The sequence below is a fragment of the Rutidosis leptorrhynchoides genome, chromosome 5 (genome assembly GCF_046630445.1).
Source record: "Rutidosis leptorrhynchoides isolate AG116_Rl617_1_P2 chromosome 5, CSIRO_AGI_Rlap_v1, whole genome shotgun sequence".
Lineage (NCBI taxonomy): Eukaryota > Viridiplantae > Streptophyta > Magnoliopsida > Asterales > Asteraceae > Rutidosis > Rutidosis leptorrhynchoides.
The window spans coordinates 246,236,102-246,245,700 of NC_092337.1; the positions used below are offsets into that span (position 1 = coordinate 246,236,102).

General features: G+C 31.6%; 1 long non-coding RNA gene across 1 annotated transcript; it reads left to right on the top strand.

Annotated features, from left to right (window-relative positions):
* The first annotated feature begins 1,333 nt into the window (after positions 1 to 1,333).
* Positions 1,334 to 3,175, top strand: LOC139848418 (uncharacterized). Its single transcript, XR_011759948.1, has 3 exons — positions 1,334 to 1,502; positions 1,580 to 1,622; positions 1,722 to 3,175. It is a non-coding gene; the product is annotated as an uncharacterized lncRNA (long non-coding RNA).
* The last annotated feature ends 6,424 nt before the right edge of the window (positions 3,176 to 9,599 follow it).

Below are 9,599 nucleotides of genomic sequence, written 5' to 3' on the forward strand. Positions count from 1 at the left end.
AAATCCTTAAGTTAGTAGTCTTGTTTTTACATATGTAGTTCATTGTTAACACATTTAATGATATACTTAATTATCATTTTATCATGTTAAACATAGTGTATCTATATCTTAATATGATTCATATGTATTTAGTAAGACGTTGTTATAACGATAATCGTTATATATATCGTTTCGAGTTTCTTAATTCAATAATCTCATTTTTATGTATATCACTCATTGTTAATACACTTAGTAAGATACTTACTTATCATAATCTCATGTTAACCATATATATCCATATATATATCATCATGTAGTTTTTACAAGTTTTTAACATTCGTTAATCGCCGGTCAACTTGGGTGGTCAATTGTCTACATGAAACTCATTTCAATTAATCAAGTCTTAACAAGTTTGATTGCTTAACATGTTGGAAACATTTAATCATGCAAATATAGTTTTCATTTAATATATAATCATGTAAAAGTTATGGTTACTACACCACACATTTGTTTGAGTTGATTAAAGTGATCAAGGATTGTTCTAATCTTGTTGATCATCGAAAAAGTTTTAAAAATCGTATTAAGTAACTATTCACCCCCCCTCCTTTAGTTACTTACAAACTTCATATGTTTGCCGATCTCATTTGCTAATCAGGTTGTGAATTTTTTAATTTGTTTGTGTAGCACCTCTTTTACTATACAACAGCAATAACAACAAAATCCAATCGCACAAAAATGGGGTATGAGGAGGTAAGATGTAGTCAATCATTCCTCTATTCTAGAATAAAAAAAGCATTTCTTCATCCATAGTGAAACACAAATGCGTCTTTGAGCAAAAGCAAAGTGGACAATCACCTAGGGCCCAAAATTTTAGAAGGACCCATTATTTTGAATATGTATATATTTCTCTTAAAATTTTCAATTAAATCTAATAAAAATTGTTAATCAAAGTTATAATACTGTAATCTTATACTATATAGAATTTGAGTTCAAGGGAATTAAATGTGGTTTATTAAATGTAAGCTTTACTATGATTTATTTATGAATAGAAGGATTATTAAAATATTAAATATGTATACATCTATAATCTATATCTATATCTATAATCTATAATCTCTTATAAAACTCAATTTCGCTGACATCATTACATAGCTAAACTCAGTCATTAAAATATAAATCAGGGACACGTGGCAGTATATAGCTATTTTGAGGAAATAATTATGATGTAATTATCCAACAATTAAATTAATTAATTAACTATTTTAAAAAATAAAAATAAAGCAGCACATATATAGGGAGTTGAGCCTAATCTGCTAAAATGGTTACCTGTTGTTGTCTTGGGACTATAATACGGAGTCATATATTGCAGCTTTAACTATGAATCCTACAGATTATTTCAAATTCAAATTCGAATTCATCCTTTTTATATCCCGAATCTAACAACGAAGCAATCACTCAAATTTTTCTTCTTTCCTGATATGATTATTCTCTCTTTAAACACTTGCAATCGTTAACAAAATCAGGTGTGTGTTTCCTTTTTCTATTAAATCTTTGGTATAAAGCTTTGAATGTTAAAATTGTATTCGTTTATGTAAATCAGGTTTGCAATTCGTTAATAAATCTTCGATTGTTAACAAAATCAGGTTTGTGTTTAGATTTTCAATTAAATCTTTTGTATAAATCTTTGATTGTATGTTAATATTCTATGGACTTATTATTGATTTTTGAATAATGATTTTCAGAATTTCTAATCACACCTTGAAGGAAATTGACTTGGGATTTAAATGGATGCTAGAGAACTCACTAACGCTCCTCAAAGGTTTGTTTGATATTCTTTATTTTTTCTTTTATGAACTTTTTGGTGGTTAATCTTATGTTGCATGATATGAGCTTTATATATGTTTGTTGAACAACAAGTGTTTGATGAAATGTCAAATATTTTATATGAATACCAAGTGTTTGATGAAATCCCTAAATGAAAATTCGAGTTTTGTTTTTTCTCCCCTGACTACATCGCAATGGTTTTATGTTTCATGTTAGGTCCATACAAACCACACATACTCAGATTTGGAGTGTTGATTTTTGTATATCGGTTTGTTGTTTGTAATAAGTAACTTTAAATAATGGCAGGTATAAGTAGTTTATAAAATGTTAAAGCATACGAGTCTTCAATATGATGAAGGCGATTTTGAGGATGATCAACGGACCGAAGATAAGGTAGATTTTTTTTTTCTAGCTTTAATCATTTTACACCGTAATTAAGTACTTCAATTGCTATTTGGGTTTACTATGTGTTGCATATGTTTGTGGAAGTGCTATTAGAGTATTATTTAGTGGCTATATGATATATGTAGTATATACAGGGGCATGAATTTGTTTTTCTTATGGTGTTTTTATTAGCTAAGAGATTAGATTTGTTTATTTGTTTGTAATTGGTGATATGTTTATTGTTAATCAACAAAATTTGTGCTTATATTCAATAATAGCTTGGAGTAAATTTGGTGTGAAGCTGGTGTAATTTTTATTTATCTATACGTTCAGAAGGTTTTAACTTTTTCTAAGGTACCATCGTATTTTAATGGCATCAAGGTGAAAGGGTTTTATGGGTTATGGAAGTGGTGATCTTCATACGTCTTTCCGGATTACGGGTGTCAAAATGGGTCATAACAAATGATGCATAATAGAGATGTAGGTCAATCAACATGTATAGTAGGAGATCAAGAAAGGTGTATATGGGGTTGAATGGTACGTGTTATATTTGTAAACTTGTATCTGTTCTTACTCTATATTTACTTTAGAAAACAACTACTTTTAATTATAAATCCAATTGAATGAAGCGCCCTGTAAATTTATTTGTCCAGATATAGTTTCATGTACAAGTTGAAACTTACAATTGCAATTGCTCGACAATTTTTTTGTCCATGTTAATATGATTCAAAGCTTACTACACCTGTTAAAACTGCCTATCTCTCCTGTTTATTTGAACAAATGCAGGTGCCAGAATTAAGTATTGGAATTTTTAACTTATGAAGTTCATTTAAGTTGTACAATCAAAAAGTATATTTTGTTTACGGTAGGGAGTAACATTGAGTTTCTAACATCACTTTTTATACATTCATAATTCAATAAATTTAGGTGTCAAAGTAAATGAATTATGTAACAATCTTTCACTTTTTTCTTCCAATTCGTAAAACTTCAAATGCAGGTGCCATGTAATTGTGTTCATGGTTGTGGTTTTTAATGGTTCAAGATCTGTTGGATATTAATATTGTTGGATGAGCTTGTGCATTGTTTGGAAGCAACATGTTGAATATACGGTGATTTATTAATCTCACCCAATTTTGATCAATGTGTAATACGGAGTATTGGCCATTTGGCCACTTTGGAAATGGGTATTTTATTTGTTATTGTGGAAAGTCCAATTGTTGGTATGGGAATCGTTTATTCAGAGATTATTTAGAAGTTTAATTCGAAGTATTACCTCCAGTTTTAAAGAGAAATTGGTTTGTACTTAAACAATGTGGTTATAGCTTTATTATTACCGTAGTACGTAATACGGAGAAGTTAATAATAATGGTTGTAGTAGATAGATAATTTATCATTATTATATTAGATTAGGTAATTAGGTGATGGTTGTATTTGAGTTGGATAAATGGGGAATTGACTTGGACTATGTGAAGTGCTCGGTTTGTGATAACCGTTGAAACGACGTATAAATTGAATGTGCTAATGTTAATTTTTCAGAAATCTTATGTATCTGATTTAAACAAACCCGTGAATTCACGGGTCTTTAACTAGTTTATGAATAATTTAACTCTTGATTTTTCTATATCTTCTATATCGTCTATATATATCCATAAATATTGAGTCATAGATTAAGTATGATTAACCATTTCATTTATTACGATAATAAAAATGTTTAAAAAAAACTAATCTACCAATTATGATAAATTTATTTACCCTTGCATTTATTATTATTATAGTATTATAAGGATATTTTGAGATAGTTAATGTGATTTACCTTTTAGTTAGGGATGGCAAAAATACCCGTACTCGATGGGTAAACTCGAAACCCGATATTTTTGGTCCGGGTTTGGTTTGGGTATACGGGTTTAGGGTCGGGTATGGGTATAGGTTTACTTTTTTCGCGGGTTCGGGTTCGGGTTTGGGTTTGGTTTAAAATAAAAACTCATATACCCGACCCGTATGCCTGACCCACATACCCGATTAGTTTATTCAATATATTACATTGAAAGTTACAAACAAATATCAATCTGGGCTTATATTCTACTAGCCCACTTCATAAGGTCCACCAAAATGGACAAGAAAAACATGCATACATTACATCCGAGTACACACATATAATTGAGATTAATCCTTGGATGCTACTATGAACAAGCTGCACTGCAAGATTCTTTAACATTTTAATCTCAGTTAGTAATGTAGTTTGTAAATTCTTTAACATTTGATTTGAATTAAATGGTTACCCGGTTATCCGTGGGGAAATCCGTTACCCAACGGTTAATTAGTTAATGGTTACCCGCCGGGTATTGTACCGGGTTTGGGAATGAGTTTCTTAGTAGGGTTTGGGTTTGGTATGCTTATAACCGACCAAACCCGACCCGATGTCATCCCTACTTTTAGTAAGTGATGGTTATTAAATATTAAAAATTAACCATTAGGGAAACATATCTTGAGCCCTACAATCATAGTTATAGTTTAACCTTATACCATAGTAAATCTTAGTAAGAATGGTAAAAGAAATTTATCATAAACGTTTGTTGCACGCTTAATAATAATTTATACTCGGTAGTTTATACTATATAAACATTGACTACATGGAAGTAAATGTGACGTATTAAATGTTATTTTACCTACATACGTTCTTTTAAGGGTTATTATATAAATTATAGTAAAATAAATAAAGTTATATATTATACAAATGATGGTAAAAGATAATAAATGTTGGTAAATGTCGCTTAATAAATGTACTTTACCTATAAGTTTTTTAGGGTTATTTAGAGCTAGATATTATATTAAACGATGGTAAAAGATGATAACCGTTGGTAACTTTGGGGTCTAATTCACGTGCATCATAAAGTTCTTGATATTTAAATTGGGGTTTTTGGTATTCCCAAATTTGTAAGTTACTTACAAAAAATCACATAAATGTATTTAAGGTTTATGTTATTAATAGTGGGCATTTGACATTTCTAAAATTATAAGTAGCTTATAGACTACCATATATAAAGAGAGCATCTCCATACACCAAGTTTCGATGAACGGTTATAAATCAAATTGTTAATTAGGGAATCATGTGGGCTTTAAATTTGTTTGTTTCTATATATTGTTTAGTTTGTTATTTCATAATTTCTAATATCATCATTTATGTTTATAAAATTAATATTTGTTCTAAGGTCTTTGAAATGAATGAAATACCTCATTTGATAGGTAAAGATTTATATTATTTTATATATTTGTATATGTGTATCTATTTGTAAGTACTAAACAACTTTATGGTATTTGATTATATATATATATATATATATATATATATATATATATATATATATATATATATATAAATTTTTTTTTTTACGAGTAACCCCTAGCGACGAGCCATAATGGCTCCCCTCTAGTTGGTAAACCCCGGGTAAACGGCAAGTCAGGCCTCCACCGCTACCAGGCAAAGCATCCTCTAGTCAATCAGTCACTAAATGGAGCTCGCCCCCAAGGTATTTGCCTTGAAGGGAATCGAACCCGTGACCTCTTGCTTCATTGGAAGTCCTGGTGGCCACCCAGGCTATTCCTGGATGGTTTATATATATATATATATATATATATATATATATATATATATAGAGAGAGAGAGAGAGAGAGAGAGAGAGAGAGGGAGGGAGAGAGGGAGGGAGGTGGGTTCAAATGAGAATCAAGGAAAAAGTGAGAACTACGAGAACTAATTTAAGCCATTAGATTGATTAGATCGACGGTTAAGATTTTAGGTAATATTTATCTTTATAAATTATAAATATATTAATTTTACACTGAAAAGGGTACTTTTGGAAAGAAAAAAAGGGCGAAGCGTATAACTAAAACATAACCGATGGAGTAGTTGATGTTAGAAATTTAGTGTAATTGAGGGATTTAATCTATACTTGTAAATGGGTTAGGAGGTACGGAGTGTACACCCATTAAGTGATAGATTGCCCGGACCCGAAAATGGTTTTCCATTATCACAAATTTGAGTGATTACGGAAGTATTATTCTTGCACTAGGTGGAAATAAAACAAACAACTTTATGAAAAGGATTTAATCTAGATTTCCTTGATTTGGTTGTTGGAAATAAAACAAACAACTTTATATAAAGGATTTGTTTTAGATTTGAAAACGATTTCCTTGATTTGGATGTTTGAAATAAAACAAACAACTTTATGTAAAGGATTTGTTTTAGATTTGAAAACGATTTCCTTGATTTGGATGTTTGAAATAAAACAAACAACTTTATGTAAATGATTTGTTTTAGATTTGAAAACGATTTCCTTGATTAGGATGTTTGAAATAAAACAAACAACTTTATGTAAAGGATTTGTTTTAGATTTGAAAACGAAATTAGTTAGTGAAACATCTCCATCGTGGAATAATACTTGTTTTTGGGTGCCTATAAATAGAGACTATCATTTATGAGAATAAGATATACGAAAAACACCTTAATACTCTTATGCAAAAGAGTTCTTGTTTACTGCCAATAACAAGAACTAATCTCTGTCTTATCCCAAAGTGATATTCGTGTAACCCAGGCAATAAGGGTCGAATAATTACTTTCGGAAAGTGATACCACGATTCAGTGATTTATCCGGCTATCGATTATTTTACCCTACACGAAATCTCAATAAAACCTCCAACAATCGAAAGTAATTATTCGTTATAATCGATGGCGGCTACGATGAAACACATGACGGCGAATTTCTCCAAACTTGATAAGTTTGAGGGAATTGATTTTAGGAGATGGCAAAAGAAGATGCACTTCTTTCTGAGCAGCATGAGTGTGGTGTACGTACTCAGCACACCAATTCCTGAAGATCATGGTGATGATGCTACTGTTGAACAAATTCGGAAAAGGTGCAAGTGGGAGAACGATGACTACATCGCTAGAGGTTTAATCCTCAATGGTATGGCTGATTCCCTTTTTGATATTTACCTAAATGTTGAATCTGCTAAAGAACTATGGGACTGTTTAGAAACCAAGTATATGTCTGAGGATGCTTCTAGTAAAAAGTTCCTTGTGAGTAATTTTAATAATTACAAGATGGTCGATTCTAGATCGGTCTTGGAACAATACAATGAGCTCATTCGTACACTTGGTCAATTCACACAACATAAGATGAACATGGATGAGTCTATTCAAGTCTCAAGCATAATTGATAAACTACCTCCATCTTGGAAAGAATTTAAACATTCTTTGAAACATAAGAAGGAGGAGTTAACTCTTGTTGAGTTGGGTAGTCATCTGCGTATTGAGGAATCCCTCAGGTTGCAGGATAATGACAAGCCAAAGAGCAACGAAGTTGCTGGTACGTCTGTTTTCAATATGGTGGAACATAAAAAATTCACTAGTAATAATGACAAAAAGGGCAAACGTAAACATCGAGGTTATAACAAGGCTAATCCGAACAAGAAGTCTAAATTGACTTGTTGGAAGTGTGGTAAAACTGGACACATAAAAAAGGATTGCAAGGTTATTTTTAGTAATAATAATGCCAAAGGATCTAGCACAAGCGGTTCGGGAAATGGTTTAAACAACCACAACTCGAAAGGTCAGAATATATTTAATAATTCAATTTGTTGGTTTTGGTTATTTATGCAATAGAATGTTTAGACTTAACATTAATCACTTGAATGTTAATTTTGCTTTTATATCTACTTCTAGCATAAATAATTCTACACTTTGGCATGCTAGACTAGGACATATACACTTTAAAAGAATGCAAGATATGTCTAAAGATGGATTAATACCGGTTTTTGACATGAACAATGAAAAGTGTAAAACGTGTATGTTAACAAAGATCACTAAGAAACCATTTCAAAATGTACATCGTGATACTGAAATTTTGGAATTAATACATAGTGATTTATGTGATTTGCATGCTACTCCTACTTTAGGAAACAAGAAATATTTTGTGACTTTTATTGATGATGCTTCTAGATTTTGCTATGTTTATTTGTTACATACTAAGGATGAAGCATTAGATAAATTTAAAATATTTAAAACTGAAGTAGAATTACAACAAAAGGCTTTGATTAAAAGACTTAGAACAGATAGGGGAGGTGAATACATTGACCAATCGTATTTCCAATCCGTTGGTATTATCCATGAGACCACAGCTCCTTATACTCCACAACAAAATGGTATATCTGAAAGGAAGAATAGGGTCCTTAAGGAAATGGTTAATTCCATGTTATCCTATTCGGGTTTAAGTGAAGGATTTTGGGGGGAAGCTATGTTAACAGCTTGTTATTTGCTTAATAGAGTTCCTAACAAAAGAAACAAGATTACACCTTATGAACTTTGGAATAAAAGGAAACCTAACTTGAATTATCTTCGTGTATGGGGTTGTAGGGCGGTTGTAAGACTGCCTGATCCCAAAAAGAAAAGTTTAGGTGAAAGAGGTATAGATTGCATTTTTATTGGATATGTTGAACATTCCAAGGCATATAGGTTCTATGTAATAGAGCCTAATGAATTTGTCTCAATCAATTCTGTGATTGATTCAAGGGATGCAATCTTTGATGAAAATCGATTTTCATCTATACCTAGACCAAAGGATATGATTCCAAGTAACAATGGAATCAATAAGGATTGTAATGATGAAGTCTCTGAAAAGGCTGTTGATCAGTCACTTGAGCTTCGGAAAAGCAAAAGAGAAAGGAAACCTAAATCATTCGGACCAGATTTTCAACTATACTTAGTTGAAGGTTCTAGGGATGATGTTTCTACCCAATATTCATATTGTTTCAATGTTGATGATGATCCTAAAACATATGATGAAGCAATGAGGTCTCAGGATGTTGCATTCTGGAAAGAGGCAATTAATGATGAGATGGATTCCATCATGGGCAATAACACTTGGGTGTTAGCTGATCTACCTCCCGGTTGCAAACCTTTGGGTTGCAAATGGATCTTCAAAAAGAAGATGAAGGTGGATGGAACTATTGAAAAGTTCAAGGCAAGGTTAGTCATTCAAGGCTTTAGACAAAAGTCTGGAATTGACTATTTTGATACTTATGCTCCTGTGGCACGTATCACTACCATTAGACTGCTGATTGCTTTGGCTACAATTCACAATCTGGTTATTCACCAGATGGATGTGAAGACAGCATTCTTGAATGGTGATTTGGATGAGGAGGTTTATATGAACCAACCTCAGGACTTTGTCATGCCAGGAAATGAAAGCAAGGTGTGCAAACTTGTGAAGTCCTTATATGGTTTGAAACAAGCACCTAAGCAATGGCATCAGAAGTTTGATGAAGTAGTTTTATCTAGTGGTTTTAGATTGAACCAAGCAGATAAATGTGTGTATAGCAAATTTGATGATTCTGGTAAAGGAGTTATAATTTGTCTA